Raw genomic sequence first — 18188 nt, forward strand, 5'->3', positions numbered from 1 at the left:
CTGACATTATGATTGGCTCTGACAGTCCAGGTTAAAGCACTCTTATTGCAGTTTTAACTTATGTCACTTGCAAAATCACAAAATCTTAACAAATATTTTGGTTTAGTTTTTAGCGCAAATATTTTGGTACACTTGAAGTAAGACAAAATTAATTTAAAAGTAAAAGTAACTTTTCAGCAATAAATAGGACCTTTTTTTAGTCAATAATTTGTTAATATTGATGAAAAAGTACGTTTCTCTGACACTGTTACCTAGCAACCTCAGCCAAGCCCAACCCGTTACCTAGCAACCTCAGCCAAGCCCAACCCGTTACCTAGCAACTCAGTTCTAGTTCTATTGGCTTGTTTTTAGTAAATAATTCCTTAATATAGATTTTAAAAAGTACTAATTCAGTTAGCAGATTAATTCAATTCTAACATGAGATAAATATCTTGTTATAAGTGAAATATTATGGCATTTACTGCATTCACTGGAAAAATACCACATTTTACCAAGTATTTCTGGTCAGGTAAATAGGGCTAATATCTTAGTATATCTGAAATAAGACAAAACTAACTTTCAACCATAAAATAAGAACTTATTTTAAGTCAGTAATCTCTTAATATTGATTCCACTTGCAAATTATTTTACTTAAAACATGGGAAAAATTTCTTGCTACTACTGACAGTAGAACAAGAACTTTTAAAATTAATATTAAGCTGTTATTGACTTAAAGCAAGCTCCTATATCTTGCTGAAAAGGTGCCTGCAGGTTTTTTGTTTTATTTAGATATTTACACTAGAAGCTTGACCAAAAATATTGGCAAGATTTTTTGTTTTTGCATTGAATTCTCACAAAACAGACAGCATGTCTGTCCCTCAGTTTACACTGAAAAACAAAGCTGACATTTTAAAATAAAAAGCAGAAAATCTGAGCGATAATGAATAATCATTGTGCAGAAAAAACTGGTTCAATGTTAAAGTTTTCTGAAAGTTTGAATCTCTGAGAATGATTCAGAAGAACTGTGCACATATGCAAGAAGCTAAGAGTTGGATTTAATCTTTACTTTTGTATTTTTTTCCTAAATGAAGCTCAAACTGATGTCTTCAGAGTAATTTTTGTATCTGCATAAACAAATGTATTAATTTCAAAAGTCGACTAGAGGCTATTTAAAAAACTAATTTAGCTGCAGTGCTCCATGCGTTTTTAATAACTTGTTACCACAATTTATTATTCCAAGTTTTCTTTCGTTTTATGATTAATCTGCTTAAGCAATTAGAGTAATTTAACGGTTTTATAATAAAAAGATCCTATTACTTGTCATGGTGATTAAAATGTGTCCCAATAAGCCCAGACTGAGGGAATTTATGGACAGAAATTTCTAATTTTGTAAAAATTTTTATGAATGAGGATTAAACCATGGAACTAAATTATAATTTAACAAGACGACTATGGAGGGGACAGACCAGATGCTCTTTTTTTCCCCAAACTTTGAGCTGTGTGCATCAAAAGCAGTTATTAGACAGGTGGCCTTTGCGTATATTTCCACCTGGCAGCTGGCAGGCGGACTCACTTTTTCTCTGTTTACTGAGATGTGTGTGTGGAGTGGAAGTGGAGAGCCCACTTGTCTTGTTTTAAAAATACTCTTCTCGCCTGGCTGCTTGTACGTTCTTAAGCACTACTCAAATTTAAACTCTGACAACAATGTGTGTCAATATCTCCCTCAAGTCGACTGCGTCCTTTCAGCCGGACGCAGAATATTGAACTCCTCAACCGTTCGTCACACAGAAGCACCGTGCTGCCCAGAGGCCCCTGCTTCATAAAGTAAAAGATGCAGCCATTTGGTTTATTTACTGGAGTCGCTTCTGTAAATGCTGGGAACTGGCGGAAAGCGAATTTAAACACATGGCGGAGGCCGAACTAATAGAATCTGACAGGAAGGGAGTCATGGGGGCCACTCCGCCGTCGTAAAGCTGTCGTCATTTAAGCCTCGGAAATTTGTCGTTATTACCTGCTTGCTTTTCCGTTTGCCGGCCTGGAAAGAGCAAAAGCTGAATCGAGGGGTTGGCGGGGACTCTCGATCATTTTCGCTCCAGCAGCAAATGAGGATTGGAAAATGGCTCCAACTTTAGCCCATGTACTTTAGGAAAATATGGTTTGGTGGCATTAAACATGCAGACAAACATTTTTTGGTTTCGTTCCTGAGTTGCACTTGCAAATAGCGTTGTAAACTGAGTGCGGCAGCCATGTTTGCTGCAGACGATGAGGAAGACCCAGCATTATGATGTGTGATGATGGAAGTAGGAAAATGGAGGAAGGAAATGCAAATATTTGCTCATCTACATAGATGTACTCCCTGTTTATTAGCAAACACACCTTTACTTTCCATTCTCCCATACTTTCTTTCTGTTTGCACTGCAAAACCACCAAATTTTACAAAGTGTTATTGGTTTAGTTTCTTGTGTAATTATCATAGTGCACTGGAAATAAAACAACACTAGCTTACAAGTAACTTTTCGGCAAGATATAGGAGCTTGTTTTAAGTCAATAATTTGTTAATATTGATGAAAAAGTAAATGTTCCACTGGCACCGTTACCTAGCAACCTTAGCCAAGCCAGCCCGTTACCTAGCAACCCAGTTCAAGTTCCATTGGCTTGTTTTTAGTAAATAATTCCTTAATATTAATAGAAAAAGTACGTATTCCATTGGCAAATTATTTCACTTATAACTTTAGAAAAATGTCTTTTCATAAGTGAAATATTCTGCCAATGGAAGAAGTACTTTTTAAAGGGTTTTACTGGGTAAAATCAACTTTTCTGAGCTGCACTTCATGTTAAAATGCTATTTCCTCATCACAAGCATACCTGAAATGATGTTTTAATTCTTTTTCCAAAGAGTGGCCCTGGGGCCCATTTGTGGCCCTCTGAAGGATTTTGTTTGGTCCTGGGTCCACAAGTCAAGAATGTAGCGAATTCACAATGAATTTGCAATTTTTGTTAAAAAAAATCTTAAAAAATATTTCTTTACGTTAAAAAAACCTTCTTTATGTAACAGTGTTTTAAAAAAAGAAAAGAGGACAATAAATAGTAAAACTGTATCAAAAAAATAACAAGCAACAACTGTGCAAGACCATGATTATATTTTGGATTGACAATTATTTATAGATTGTAAAGTCTACAAAAATGTGACTATGTTTCTTCATTAAAATATTGTCTATTTAATATGTTACTGAAGATATAAAAACAACAAAAATCTTAAGAACTAGATGTGGCCCTTAATTTCTCTTAATTTAGCATTTTTGGCCACAATAAAACGTTTACAGACCCCTCTCTTGGGATTTATCTCCCAAACGCTGGATGTGAATCCCTCCAGTTCTTCCAGCAGTGAACCTTTCTTGAAGGTCCTGTTAACAAAGAAAATGGCAGATTCCTCCCCCAGGCAGTGATCAGTCAGTGGAAGAACATGGTGTCAGGTGTTTGAGTAAAGACGTGACAATCCGCCAAATCCGTCTCCCTGTGAGAGGGAGCGCAGAGGTGTGGAGCAGACGGGAATCCTTCATGTCTGAACAGCCGACTTCCTGGCCACTAGTGCAAAAATAATTGAAGCTATAGAGGGGGAGCTGAACTGATTCCCTCTCAATTCTGTTTTTACTCTTCCATTTATTAATTTTTTTCAACCACTCCCTAATTGGATGAACATTTTTAATTGCAAGGTAAAGTAGGTTCAGAGATCATTTCTATTTATTAGTACAAAAATGATTTGCGGATAGCCGTGGTGCTTCTGTTTCCGACTTTGTTAGTGACTCTCATCCAAACTAATTAATGTTACACAGAAACATAAGAACTGTTCATTCCATTGACTCATTCAGTTATTGTTTATTGAGCTGGGAAACAGAAAAGGTCAGCAGCTCAGAGGAGGACAAATAGCTTTGTGAAGTACCTGTACGTTTGCAAATCCTCATAATTTGATCTGATTGTGTTCTGAAGAACTAAGTGTGCAGAAAAAAAATCAGCTTTACTGCAAAACAAAGCAAAAACTTTATACCCTTGGATGTTTGGCCTCCAAGAATGTAGAGGTCTGCAAAGATACAATTGATATAGACATATGCACTGCTTAGAAATGTCTCTGATTGGGCTTTCTATTGATGCAACCTGAGAAGGGGCTCATTTCTCACATTGCTCGTCTCTTGCAAGGAAAGGCAACAAGTATTGAATTAGTTTGCATGAGAGGAGAGAAATTGAAATATGGATTGGGGTCGCAAATGCCTGCTAGTGCCATTGGCTGTTTTGGATATTGAGGATGAAATGTATTTTCTGTGCGTGCGTGTCGGTGTGTGACTGATGCAGACGGAGCAGGCGTTGAATGGTTTTCCACCACTCTTGTGCAGAACTGTTTTCCAATAAGAAGTAGGGAGCAAGAGAGACGCAGATGAAGTGAATGTTTTTAAGAGGAAAAGTAATTTTAAAGACAAGCAGAGCCGTTCCTCACTTTAATCCTCTGCTCCTCCTGCGTTTCTTCTTCAGTCTCTTGCCATTTGCCATTTCGATATGTTTAAATCATGCATGCTGACTTTGGACCTTTGATTTGAACTGGGCAAGTCTCAAGTCTCTGCCAAGCTGCTTGACCCCAGAAAGCCATTAGAATCTGAATTAATGATAGCACAGGTATTCAAAAGTGTCACTGCCCTCAAATTGGATATAAAATGTGGTGATATTCATTTTTAAACAAAGAGAATCCCGACCAATCCTAAAGTAATTTGGTTTCCAAACCCAGTTTTTGCACACCAGCCCTGTATCGTTGACTTCATTTGGACTCTGGTTTGTTTGCCTAGAAAGTCCGGTAGGTTTGGAGAGGTGTGAATGCGTAATCAAAATCTAAAGTTGACCAAAAAAATCAAACTAGTCCACCTACAGACCAGAGAATGCTCCAAAATCAGGAAGTGGACTACACTGCAGGGCATGCTGGGTAAATGCAACCAAAACAAACACACAAGTCTAGCACTTGCCGGAGAAATGGCTCGTTGTTTTTATACCAAAGATAAAAGAGAAATCCTCCAACAGCTGAAATTGGATGTCATTCCATTTTTGTTAAAAAATTTTTAAAAAGGAAATTGCACTTATTGTAGATTGGAGTTTCAATTTTGCCCTGGATTCAGAGACAAAAACTTCCTCTGAGCTGCTTAATAGCTTAGTATTTTGATTGCTGTGCATTGTTATTTTTATATGAATGAATGAGGACAGAAATAACAACATTAACACAACACAGAGTCCCCGCTTGTGGAACGACACAGGCTGCGTTATATCAACAACAAAACACTTGTCTTTTCCAGCAGCCATTGTACAGCACATACAGGGGTAAAACAAGCAGAGCAAACGTGATGGAGTTCCATTTGGGTTGCTAGGTGACGGGCTAGACTCGGCTGGGGTTGCTAGGTAATGATGCAACATAACTCAACAATCTGGAGAGTTTTGAAACAGCTCATTTTCAGTCACCAAAACAAATTTTTTTGTTTCTAGAAGCAGTAGAAACACAAATGGAAGTATTAAAGCTGTGCAAAAAGTTTTTTTGTTTTTTTTTTGCACGGTAAACATAAATGTTTACTTGTATATTAGATGGAAATTTTGTTCTTTTAAAATTTACATGATTTTGTCATATAGCAAACATGAACAACTGGGACTTTTTCTTCTGTAGAAAACATCTGAATGTTTTGTTTCAAAGCTGAAAGCCATAAATCAACCATATATGCTTTTTACATTGAAGTAACTGAATTGCACATATTTTTTGCATTTTAATGTAAAAAGTTTTAGTTTTTTTGTATGTAGAATTTATTGCATTTGTGTTGAGTAGGTAAATGCAAATAAGTTTGTCATCTAGAGGTGCAGAGTGGCGAAACAATGCAAAATAGGAAACCCACAGGAACCAAAAGCAGGAAAAGACAACAAATGGATACGGCTCTGGAAAGCCACAACAGCCCCAGGCAGAACGACACAAGGCACCACCGCAAGGCAGCCACATGCTCCGCACAGGGGTGGGTCGTCAGGGAAGCAAAGGAGCAGCAGCCCCCAGGCCAAAGGCGCACAGGGGGAGATGCAGAGCGCTAAGTGTACAGCTAAGTAGCTAATTCCATCTTTGACACATTTTGAAAAATTCCAGCAATATGGTCGGAATTTGGGGCTGACTGGATGTTTGTAAGCCGGCTTTGATTTGGAAGAAATAGTTTCTGTTGCTTATAAATATTTTGCTACTTTCCAGACATCTCTACTGTAGCCTGGTAAAAACCAGCCGCTTGTTCTACTCTTTGCTTCGTACAAAGGGTCTTGTGTACTGAGAAATGATTGCATCCTGGACTCTGTTGAAGTTTTGAAGGAGCAGTTTTATTGGTTTTCCAGCCACAAAATGCCATTCTATAGCATAATCAAGTAACTGTCACCTTCAGATATTATAAAAATGCTACATATGTCAAATATGACTTAAAGTTGGGCCTCTGTCTGTTTAAAAACTCCTTCTCTTTCTGAAACTCCACCTTCAGGAAGTCATAACTCTTTAAGAATAATTTCACCAGATGCGCAGTACCACCAGGTGTTTACCAATTGCTGCTGGCTAGTCTGAAGGAGCTGTGTAGGGAAGTTTCAGAGGAGGGCTGATTTGTGAGGTGGAAGTTTATAAACTGGAGCTCAGAGGAGGAGCTGAGCCTCGAAGGCGGGGATAGGTCCAACTAGGCTTTTTGCACAGCTTGAATGGTTGGCATACATGAAAGAATCAAGGCAACACTCCAGGTATGTTTTTCACGAGAGAAGAACATTATAACATGATGTTAAGGTCAAAAAGTCGATTTTACGTATTACTGCTCCTTTTACCCAATTGCTGATGTTTGTAAGGTGTCAATTCGATGCTATAATATTGCCCAGTAGGTAAAGAGAAAGAGTAGAAAGAGAAGAACCAAGCTAAAAAAGGTGACTGTTGATATTACTTCTATATTTGCAACCATGGCCAACTGAGCATTTTCTTTCACTTTCTCTGCTGCCATCGATAAAGCTAAAACTGTTCTAAAACAGCACAGGAAATCAACGTCATTGTTCACAATTTCTCCTTCTCTTCGCTGATTGGCCTTGTACAAATTCTACTCCACATCCAAATAATTCAAAACTAAACTAATTTAGACAGAAATGTCAAAATTAGCACAGAATAAAAGATAGAACCATAAATAATGTATTCAGACAGTTTATCAAGAAAAAAAGATGGGTTAGTTACACTAGAAGGCCTTTTGCATTTTCGTACTTTAGGGCTAAAATAATTTGACATTTTTTAGCATGTGGTCCTGCCATGACAGGGACAATATTCTGATTCATGAAACTTTTTATCTATGATCTGAAGTGCACGGTTTAGTTCAGACTTAACAGTTTTTTTTAACCATGCTTTTAACTTAGTAATTAGTTGATCAGTGCACACAAACTGCCTTACCCTACATTAAAACTTTTATATTTTTTGTGTCTGAAAGAACCAAAAAAAAAATTCTGTTAGTTTTATGCATTTCTTCCTTTTTGAAAATTGCTTCAAATGAAGGAGTTGTGAAAAAACTTTGAATAACTTATTAGATCTTACACTTTCTCAGGAAAAAAGCTCTCGAATTCATCTGGTTTCATTTAAACATCACCATATCAATCCAGCAAACAAAATGCTGAATAATTCTATGAAAAGATACCAAAATAATGTAAAAAATTAGTCTCAAAGGAGTGCAGGTGAGACCTTTGAAACAAGAAACAAGAGCTAGCTTTCAATTATTAATAATAAATCTGAAAAGATTTCCTTCTACGTGACACTAACTACGTTTATGAATGCTTCACATCCTCATTAACAGAAACATTTCATTTTTTCACACGGAGAGGCAGAAACTGAGTTAAATGTAAAAAATGTGGATTGAAAAAGAGAAAGAAGAGGACGGGCGGAGGGAGAGAAGGAGTAAGAGTACTGGCTGCAAAATCAATAGCTCATACAGTTCTGGAATTGAGGGCTTGTGTTTTTTTTCCCCCAGAAATTGCATAGAGCAGGTAGGAATATGAAATAGTTTTGGTAGAGCCCCCTCATGTAAGCAGCAGTATTGATTTCTAGAGACTTGGTCCAATTATGGTACCACAGATTTTGCTGGTGCCCTTTAAAGGACCGGTTTGAGTCGGGTGGGGGCAGGACCGTCTGGCTCAACGTTCCTCCTAAAAAAGTTTTAAAAGGACATGCAGGTAAATCTGTTCTCACACTTCCCAGAGTCTTTCTAATAGCACTGCTGCAGGATGGAAGATTTCCCCTGTTGCCAGTTTGTGTGAAGCGATTCAAAAGCTTTTTAGCATAAAGAGAGAATAATCCCTTCGTCTTTTTGTGGTGTAGACTCTGTTTGAGTGACCGAGTCTGTTGGAGGAAAACCAGGCTTTATTTTGTTACCTAACACAAGATAGCTGTTGTTGGTTTTTTTTTTCCTTATAAATGCACAACTGCAACTTGTGTTGAGGTGTAGTCACACATTTCCCCAACAGTTTAGCAGTTACTGTGAACAGCCAGACATTAGTGGAGAGATTGCTGCTGTTTTAAAGCTTTTCTTGCTGGAGGATTTGTGCGGAAAATGGTCTGTAATTCCCAGCTTGTGCTCCCGCTGCGCCGTCCCTGCTGCTGACGCTGCTTTCATACTGCCCTGTCTTGCTTTATAAATAAAGGCAATAAATGGGTATCAAACCCCTGAGAAACAAGGGCATTTTCTCTTTCTCTCGTAGGAATCAAAAATCTTTGCTGGCAATAAAAGAAGGAAGAGATTGTCTCTTAATGTGGCTGTCGCTACATTTCCCCTCTCTCCTTTAGCTCTCATTCTCTCTTCCAGTAATGGGAGTCTCATGCAATATGTTTTCTTTCCCCACTTGAGTGTTAATGAGGCAGATGAATATTCATGAAAACGAGGCTGACATTGCTCTGTGGTGATTGTGTGGAAGATGATTGTGTGCAGAGGGACTGGGGTGGCCACCGTTCTGAGGGATCTGTGGAGCCGTGTGCCGACATCAGGACGCTCTGTGCTCCACTGCTAATGATGTACTGAAGTACCACTAGATTATATGTTAATTTTTCACGTATCTGTACTTTACTCAAGTCAAGTCAAATTTATTAGGACAGCATATTTTAGCAACAGGGCAGCGTAAAGTGTTTTACATTTAAAAAAAACATCAGACAGTTAATTATGAAGCAATCAATAAACGTTACATTTTGTCAAATATCATCAAGAAAGTACACATCAAATATGTTGATCAATGTTCGAATCACTGCTAATCAAAGGCAACTTGAAACCGGTGGGTTTTAGTTTTAATTTAAAGGAACTCAGTGTTTTGGCCGTTTTGCAGTTTTCTGGGCGTTTGTTCCACATTTAAGGCTGACTGCTGCTTTTCCATGTTTGGTTCTGGTACTTTTTATTCAGGTCTGTGAAGACACTGTTGCAGTAATCAATACGACTAGCGATAAATGAGTTTCTGTAGCGTGAATGAGTATCGTTGATCTTGCTGGAACATTAGTCCTTTAATCCTCCAGGTGACAGAAGGCCAATTTTGTAACTGTCTTTATGTGGCTCTGAAAGTTCAGGAGAATTCTGTAATATCTTTAGGTAATTTCAGCTTTTATTCTTTTTATACCATTTTAACTTTTATGCAGATTTTGACTCCATTGAAATGCATTAAAAATCTTCACAATTCCACAAAATTCAGCAAACACTTTGTGCTCTTTAACAGTTCACTACTTCTGCCTGCCTCGACCTAGAAACTTCATTCAACATTTAAACAAGTCACAAGATGTCAAGCTATCTTCAAATAATTAAACTTTTTGATATCTCTTATGATTTTTCTAAAATCGCGGTTTGAGTTTTATGCAGATTTTTCAGTTTTACAATGTAATCCAATGACGGAATTCTTCAGCTGCTAGAGTGAGCCACTCTTGCAACCGACGTTTTTACAACTTTTAACGATTTTTCACAAACAAAATGCTGCTGTTTGTACATATTTCACTCTACAAATATGATTTATGCATCAAATCGTAACTACATATGTCTGATTGAGGGAGTATAAGCATCATTCGTGTAGGTTTTATGGCTTTCTTTTAAATACTCCCCGAGTGCAGGAATGTCACCCTTTCCTCCATTGGATTCCATGTGAAATATTTTGAGCTCTTTCCCTTTCCTTGGCGTCTTCTTGTTCTTTCTTTCAGCAGACCAACATTGGCAAGGAACAGTTATGACTTTATAGTTTTTCTAGTTCTTTCTGGTTTTTGGTCGGTGTTTGCAAATGACCTTATCTCCATCACTGGCTGCTGGAGCTTATGCTTATCCTCCATCTGCTAGTGGAGAACAGACACACCAGAGTTGGACGAAGAGCTGCTCTCCCCCTCCTCTTCCTCTCTGTGGTCCTGACTTGTGACAGATGCGACAGGTCTCCTCTCTGGGAGTCATGTGTGTTCTTTTTTGCTTTACCACTTCATCTTTTTCCCATCTCTTCTCTTTTCATTTTCTGTGGCACTTCCATTTCCTTTACAGGAACGAGTTGAGCACCGTGATGTCTAGGACTGTCTGCACTTCCTGTTAAAGGACATTTACTGAGAAACCGTGGAGGCCATTTTAAAAGTCTGCATCATGCATGCTCATCATGTCTCCTCCGTTTTGTTGTACTCCACTTCCCCAACCATGAGCTGCTTGTTCTTCATTGTCAGCTTTGCATTGCTTTTCAGCTTCTTCTTTATCAGCTCTTGAAGTAATCTCTCACATTCTCTCTCTTCTGTTCACAATTTTTTGTTCAGCAGCTTTTCATTTACATTTTCTCTCTTGCTCATTTTCCCAAGTCTTTTTTTGCTCTGCTTCACCAAGCCTGCGGCTTTCTCTTTTCCCCTTGCTGTCTCTTATTTGCTATTCTACTTTTCTCCTCTTTCATTCTGCTCTTACCTCCATCTAACTGTAGTCTACTTCAGACGGAGGGCCTTTGGTTTTGTTAAATGTCTATAAAATCTTTGATGTTTCACCAGGCATTCGCAGCATAATATATTCATGTCCCCAACCTTGGCTTAAGTTTAGTCTTTTTCTGTCTTTTAAGCATCTTTGTTTACCTCTGCAGCCTTTAGACTAGCGAGAAATGTGAATACGAAGGACATACACTGCCTTTCAAAAGTATTTATGTAGCTTGAATTTTTGCTTTTCCCAGTATAAGCATAAACTTCCATGTGTTTTGTTGTGATTTTATGTTCCTGCATTTTGAACAATTTAGGCTAAATCTATAGGCTATACAAAATATTTTCATTAAATTTTTTTCACAAAATCATTCAAAGATCATGAGATCTCTTTTCACTTTAAATCCAATTATCCTGCTTTTGGCCGCACCCCTCTAACTCAACATTTACACTCACTCATGAAAATGGCTGCAAACAGATGCACAATTATACATTATACATCTTTGAAGAGCAGAAGTAGAGCCTCCTTCACAACCAACAAGAATGCAGCAGATGATTTCTGAATGGAAAGTCAACAACAACACACTTTTTTTTCCAGCAGCCATTGCACAGCGAATACAGCGGTAACACCAGCTGACCAAACATGCTGCAGCACTGCTTTGGTTGCTAGGCAACGGGGCTGGGCTTGACTGGAGTTGCTAGATAACGTTAAATGTGACTTAATAGTCAGGATGTCTTTTCCCAAAAACCACAATTATTAACTTATTGCCATGAAACAGCTGAATAGTTTATTTCGAAGCACTTGGACTGTTTGTAGAAACAGTTGACACCAAAATGGAAATATAAAAATAGATCAGCTGTAAAAAATGTTTTTGTTCTTTCCCCCCCAAACAATTGCTTTCCTTTGAAAACCATGTATAATTTTTCTTCTGCTTCACAAATATGCACTACTTTATGGCGCTTTATTGCATCAAACTCCTATAAAACACATTGAATTTTGTGGTTCTAATGTATTAAAAAGTGAAAAATGCATGAATACACAACTCAAAGTGCTACATCTTTGTCCTGGCTCCTTTGCGGTCCCGTTCGGTGACATAGTAGAAGCCTTCTTACTCTGTGCACTTGGCCTTCATTCCTACGTTCATGAAAACGGTCACACTGCCACTTGATGTTGTCAGTTCCAGTCTAGCAGGCATCCATCCTGATCCTCGTAAACACATCCTTCCTGCAGGCAGGGAAAAAGGTGGAGGTTGGCCAATTTATCACAGCTCTGACTGTAAGACTACAGGGAACCCTCTGTCTTCATCAGTTCACTCAGCAAATAGGCACACCCCAGTCACCGCTACAAGACTTACCTCATGCATCTCCATTATATGTTAATAACGGAGCTCTGATGGCGAGCAGAAGAAGAGCTCAGTGTTTGGAGAGACAGGGGTCTACTCAAATCAAAGATAAAATCGATTAAAATGGGTTTGAAAAATGAGAACAACCTGAAATAGAGATTACAACACTCAATATTGACCTATTTAGCATGACGGATGCAACCTAGGGTTGACAAGCGGCCATATTCTTAAAAACCTGACTTTAGTCTTGTATCAAGAGCGCTAACCGTCTTCCCATAACATAAAGGGCTAATTTTTATATGCTGAATTTAGAAAAAAGAAATCATTAAATTTGATGTTTGTTTTGTATCAAATGTATTAAACACTGACTGGATAAATAGAAAATTGTGTTTTTTTCCCCCATATTATTAAATTTAGACATAGTTCAAAAGCTTAGGAAAGTAAACAAATTTGAAAAGTTGCAAATTTGCTGGAAAAAACTCAGAGATTTTCTAGAATTTTTTTTTCTCAAATTTTTTAGATTAATCTCAAAATATCTTAGGTTTTTTCTAGTGAATATTTTACTTTTCAAACTCAAAAACATCCTTGTTTTTTCTAGGAAATTTCTGTGATTCATATCAGCATTTTGGAAATTAAAATTTACTCCTCTTTTTAAAAAATGTTTCATCTACGGTGGCCCTAATGCGCCGTTGTACATACCAAACTCTTTCTGGGCCGTTTTACTCTTCTGTAACAGTCATCTGCCATCTTTGTTTCTGTATCAATTGACCCCACTTAAGGATCAGTATCGTCGCCCTCTGCTGGATGGCGGCCAAAGTACAACACTGAAAGAAAGACTAAGCAGACCTCATTAGTTAATCTTTGGAATACATTTTAATCTAATAAACCCTTAAGTTGATAAACTATTTGTATTTTGTATTGATTTAGTTTGCAACATTTTCAAATAATCTCTTTCAGATTTGTTTTGTGATATTACAGAGTTCCCGTACTGCAATTTCGAAGGCCATCTCTCTTTTATTTTCTTTATTTTCTGTCTATTTTTCCGCCCTTGACTTCAGTGATCCTCCATTTTCTCCGGCTGGCCGCTGATCAAAGCCCGGTTCTGAGGTCGCTGAGCGGTTCTAGGCCAAGCGATGAATTGACGACATGCCTTCAGAATCTCGTGTTCTTGTGCGATCAGATGACGTGTGACAGGCGGCATCAGCCCCATCAGTTCACATTAAGCCCCGGCGCTCTGCATCCGTTTTTATCCTTTAATGTTAAACCTTTCTCACCAGTCGAATCAATTATCGGTGATTATGTTAGTGTCAGAGTCTTTAGCGCATGGCTGAGCCCGCGGCGCCGCCTCCTCCTGCTGGTTGTGCCGCAGCCCAGAGGCTCAACAGAAGCCACACCGCGCTGATCCCCTGTCAAAGCTCTGTTGCAGCAGAGGGACAACTTTGCAGACAGCTCTAAGTTTAACCTTCCTACTCAACAGTGCTGTGACAAGGCAAGGAGAGTTTATTATGCCTGACAAAACTCCCCCATGCAGGCCCTTCTCACTGAAAGTAGCATAGAAATTAGACCTATCATTCTCAATTGAGGATGTGGCTTTCAGAGATGACATGGTGGGCTTGTGTCCTTGGACTGAACACATGTTGTAGAAGCAATGAGATCACATGACTTCCCTAGCAGCACAATTGGTAAAAAATGAATTTTGAATGCAGAATCCCGTCTTTCCAGACCCATTTGAGTCTCTCCTGGGCTTTCCTCAGAGTCTCGCGCTCAGCCTTGGATGCACAATGCGGGTATGGATTCCTGCCACTGCGCGGCAGGAGGCGAGGCAGCTTGTTAAAAAACACTCTTGGCTGCAAGGTCATGGCTCTGAATGGTTTTCACATTCGTGCATGTCGGCGCTTTGTATCAAAACACCTCTAAATAAAATATCAGAATGTTCTGGATCACGGCTAATAAGTTCAAATTAGAATATTTGGCCCTGTCGCCTGTAGAGCTTTACCCATCACATATCATCATAGGCCAATATGGAAATAGCTTACCGAATGCTGGTAATTAACCTCACACAGCGACCTGTGTGTAGTTATAATCACTTTTACACAAGCTTGATATCAGATATATGTATTGCAGAGGTAATGTTATCTTAATAAAGATATTTATGCCACTGCTGCTGTTCAACAAAGGCACCTGGCAAACACAAAGCTAGCATGAAATGTTTATAGGTGAACTATTATTCTTCTTAGAACAGTTAGGATATGTCTGTAGGAGATAAAAATCATGTTCATTACATATTTTTTGCACTAAATTATTGTTAGATATTAGTCTGTTAAGTTCAGAATGAGTTGCTTAGGGCATCTTGTCACTTTATATCCAAATAAACTTTTGCTGCCCACTCCAACAAAATCAACTTTTACTCTCCCATGTGAAAATGGCTGTTTGTATTGCTAGGTAACGAGGTGAGTTCTGCTGCGGTTTCTACGTAACAGTCTGAATTTTGCTTAGGTTGCTAGGTGACGCCCTGCGTTCCGCTGTGGTTGCTAGGTAACAGTCTGGGGTTGCTAGTCGAGGGGCTGTGCCTGCTAATTTGTGACGTTACAATCTAGAGGTTTATTAGGACACCATTGTAGAGAAAACTGACTTTCCACAAAATAGTATTAACATTCAAATCTAGATTTGATTAGTATAGACTCTAACTGTCCTCAATGACCACTCATGATCTACATTTTTAGTGGCTGAGAAGCTAAAGCTTACAAAAGATGGTGGGCCTTATCAGAAAAAAAAAAGAAAATGCAAGTTAATAGTAGTTGATGCCATTATCACAATTTAATTGTGTATTGATTGTGTTTGTATTTGTGTATTTTAAAAGGACTCTTAATACAAAAACCGCTGAACAAACTATGGGACCTTCTCTTTGACTGGCAACCTAATTAAAGAGTCTTAGTAGCTACATTGTAGGTATTGTCGGGTTCTGCGTCCCAGATGCAAAACTCCTTGAGTTTATTGGAGACTTTGAAGCCTCATGTCCAGAGGTGGGCAGAGTACCCAAAACTTGCACTTTAGAGTAGCATTATTTCTACCTAAAAGTAAAAAGTAGCTGTCCAAGAAATTACTCAAGAGTAAAGAGAAACTGATCAAATTATCAATCATTTAATACTTCAAAATTACATCATCAGATGGATTACATGAAAATTTTTACGGGTTAAAATGACAATACTAAATATAAGGAGCAAAAGTAACAAAATCAAGCAAAAGAAAATGTTTCTAAATCAGTTTCTTTCAATAAAAAACTTATGAAACTGCATATGTGTGTCTGGTAAGTGTTTGTTTTTCTATCAGCGAGTAGAAAATTCAGAAATTTTACTCAAGTAAGAATAGAAATACTTTATAATTACTGAAGTAAAAATAAAAAGTAAATTTTTTAAAAAGAGTTACTTAAGTAAATGTAATTGAGTAAATATGAATACCCAACTTTGCTCATATGGCAGGTCAGATTGTCCTTTGGAAAAAAATTATGAAGTTACATTTGCTTTTCAAATCTTAATATGTTACACTGCAAAGATTTTCTCTGTTTTTTGCGTTTTCCTCCCATCCATCTGGCCATCCGTTCTGTTAAAAAGCGCTGAGTGGAGGCAGAACAGATAGTAATCTGCTGTAGCCTTGGCACTCGTGCACTCGGGTCTCATTGAAGGAGATTGATGGCTCTTTTCTGGAATGACTGTTGTTTTGGATGGAGAGAGAAAAAGATGGAGGCACAGGAGTGGATTTGGAGTGAAAAACTGCAAGAGGGAAGCGTTGGAGGGCAGGCGGTGGAGTTGAGTTGATTGATAGCTGTAAAAGGTAGAGGAAATGTCATCGTGGAGGAGTTTGAGAGGTCATTACATTTGGTTTGTGTTTTATTGACTGAGAGCAGGCATCGACTTGTGATTGGTCTTAGATCTGCATCATTTCTTTTTTGCAGTTTCTGAAATTGGCTGTACTTACTTTGCATGTCAGCAAGGTTACATCTAAATGTCAGATTTTCTCTCAAGATGCAAATGAGAAAGAGACAAGTTGTGACGTGTCTGCAGGTTAGATTGCTATGGACTTTTAAGTCTTTATAGCATATTGTTCAGCGCTGCATTGCAGGTAAATTAGGTGCTCTTCATCTCTCTTTATGATTGCTTTTAGCCCATGTGTGGGCGGCACGATGTTGAGTGCCTGTAATGACAGTTATGTTCTTAAGTTTTTCCATTATTCTCCCTCAGTGGCCGTTTTTTGAAGTTGGCGTCCGTTAGAGAACAAGCAAGTTCTCAGCTTTCGTTCTTCCCTCTGATGAGAAACAAATTCAGGCTTTCCTAATTTGTGTTGTGCTACTCTTGCAAAAACACAAAGTATTACCAAGTAGTTTTAGTCTAGTTTCTGTAGAAAGTTGATTGGGTGAACAAACTCCTGCCTAAGATCAGTAGCTGTTAGCGATCAGTAGCACTGCTAGCGGATGTTTAATGTAACACGGAGCAGAAAGCTGAGGTTGTTGTTTCTCCTTACATCCAGTGGGTGGCTTACGTTGCTACAATCGATAGTAGCCACACAGACACACCCGGTAGAAGGAAACAAACGTACCCAGTACAACACTTTAATTCTATTGGCTGAGAGGTTGCCAGGCGACAGTGCATTTTTGTTCCAGAAGCAAGAAGAGAATGATTCATAAGTGAGCAGAGAGGCCGAGCAGAGACTAAGTCTGAGCAGGAGGAGAAGTTTTTAGCACAAGCATTACAAGTTTTGAGAACAAAAGACATGAAATCCTGATTTCAGACTGAAACGTGTGCTCTTGGATTATGGCAGAAAAATTCCCCCAAACAGGTTTACTAAGATATTTGCACTTGAGACTAGACCAAAAATACTCAGTAAGATTTTTTTTTTTGTGACAAACAAAACAAAATCTTTGTCCATTTTGTCCATCAGATAGGACAAAGAACAGACTAAAAGTATTTACATAACATATTGTGACATACACTAGTAAATTTAAAACTGGGTATATATTCTGATACTGCAGACATCAGAAAACCAACAGAAACAAACATGAATAGTAAAATTAATAAACCAAAATAAGGTAAAACAACAACAAAAAGATCATTGTCAACATAACATACATTCTACTCTTTGTCCATTCTTGTTATAGAGTATTCCTTCCTTCTTAAAAACTGAGGTATGTTTTCTTTATTTTTACACTGCAAAAAATCTAAATCTTACCATGTATTAATTTCAGATTTCTAATCCAAATATCACAGAAAACTTGAGACAAGGCAAAACTACCTTACAAGTAACTTTTCAGCAGAAAACATGTATAGTAAAAATACTCCTAAAGGTTCTTAAAAATAAAGTTACTCAAGTGAATGTAATTGAGTAAATGTAAGTAGTTGCTACCTTTCTCTGGTTGTAAGGGAAATAATCTGCCAATGGAACTGGAACTCGGTTGCTAGGAAACGGGTTGGGCTTGACTGGGGTTGCTAGGTAATGGTGCCAGTGGAACATGTACTTTTTCATCAATATTGACAAATTGATAAGTTACTTGTAAGTTAGTTTTGTCTTATTTCAAGCTTACTAAGATATTTACAGTAGAAACTGGACAAGGATAGTTGGTAAGATTTTGTGTTTTTACAGTGTGTGCTGCTCTTTCCTCTCTTAATTTGCACCTGTTTTGAAAATAACTCTGTTCATCTGATTGTCGTGTGTCTCTTTGTTTCATCAGACTTTTCCGGAGAGAAGTGGCTCTTCTTTCTCCTTTTTGTTGTCTGTTTTTGATCTCTCTTCTTTTCCCCACTGTTTTGCCCTTTTGTTTCCACACCTTGCTTTCCAGCAGCTCCTTTTTACTTTTCAGAAAGCATCATGCTGTGTCATGATGCCCCGACATTCTTAGGGTCAACTAGTTACCTTTC

Source organism: Gambusia affinis, linkage group LG19 (assembly GCF_019740435.1).
Source record: "Gambusia affinis linkage group LG19, SWU_Gaff_1.0, whole genome shotgun sequence".
NCBI classification, from domain to species: Eukaryota; Metazoa; Chordata; class Actinopteri; order Cyprinodontiformes; family Poeciliidae; genus Gambusia; species Gambusia affinis.